This window comes from Nematolebias whitei, chromosome 9 (assembly GCF_014905685.2).
Source record: "Nematolebias whitei isolate Nwh7 chromosome 9, NemWhi1, whole genome shotgun sequence".
Taxonomy (NCBI): Eukaryota; Metazoa; Chordata; class Actinopteri; order Cyprinodontiformes; family Rivulidae; genus Nematolebias; species Nematolebias whitei.
Window position 1 is genome coordinate 13,935,525 of NC_056506.1, and position 1,047 is coordinate 13,936,571.

A 1,047-nucleotide genomic window follows, 5' to 3' on the forward strand; every position below is an offset into this window, starting at 1 on the left:
AAACAATTTAGGCTTAATAGTATTTGATTAGAAAGACACCACATGAAACTGTGGAGCTAAGAATTTTTTTCACCACAAATTACTTTGAATTTTTTTTTATCATGTTTGGCAAAGAAATCTCCAGATGAAAATAAAAACTTCATATTAAATCTTAACCAGAGTTTACTTAGATTGTTTAGAGACTACAGACGAGATTTAATGAGTGCCTTGCTCGTTGCCTCTCCCATAAAGCTCAGACTGGTGAAGAGCTCTGGCAACAGTGGTTGTATGCTCAGCTTCTCCATCTCACCTGCTGAAGTCCTTCATGGTGGTCACAGGTGTCTTGTTTCTCTCATTATTCTCCTTCTTACACAGAACTCAGGCTGTTAGGACGGCCTGGTACATTTACACATTATCCCATTATATTTCCATCTCTTGATGATGGATTTAATAGGACTGGGTGTGCTTTGAAATCCTTTTGTATCCATCCCCTGACTTGTACTTTTTAATAATATTTTCTCTGTGTTATTTTTTTCTTTGTAAAAATAAATATTTAAATTAATCTGAACTGATATATGACAACAAAAAAGTATAAAACTAATAACTATCTAATCTATCAAACGTTATAAAATTGTGGGTTCCAGTAAATATGTAGTTTAACTGATGATTTAGCATAACATTTTAAATAATATTTTTTCCTTAAATATACATTTTTATTTAGTTTAAAATCCTTTTAGATACATAAAAATCAACAAGTATTGTGTGAGCGTGTTGAAAACATGCAGAATCAAACTTTAGAGTTTACTGTTTTGTTAGAGATCATTTCTGCTGGCAATTTAGTTTTCATTAAATTTAATCTGTTCAAACATCTAATGTATGAAACGCAACAAATTAAATATGGACTGAGAGACACCTTCACCCCTGCAAAACTTTTATTAGGTTCTGCCATCTTGTGGTGACAGATGATAATGTTCCACCATTCACATTCAACTCGCGCTCCACAATTCAAATAAACTTGCCCAGCTGCTAACAAATTTATTATCAATAGAGCTTGTCTATATATATATA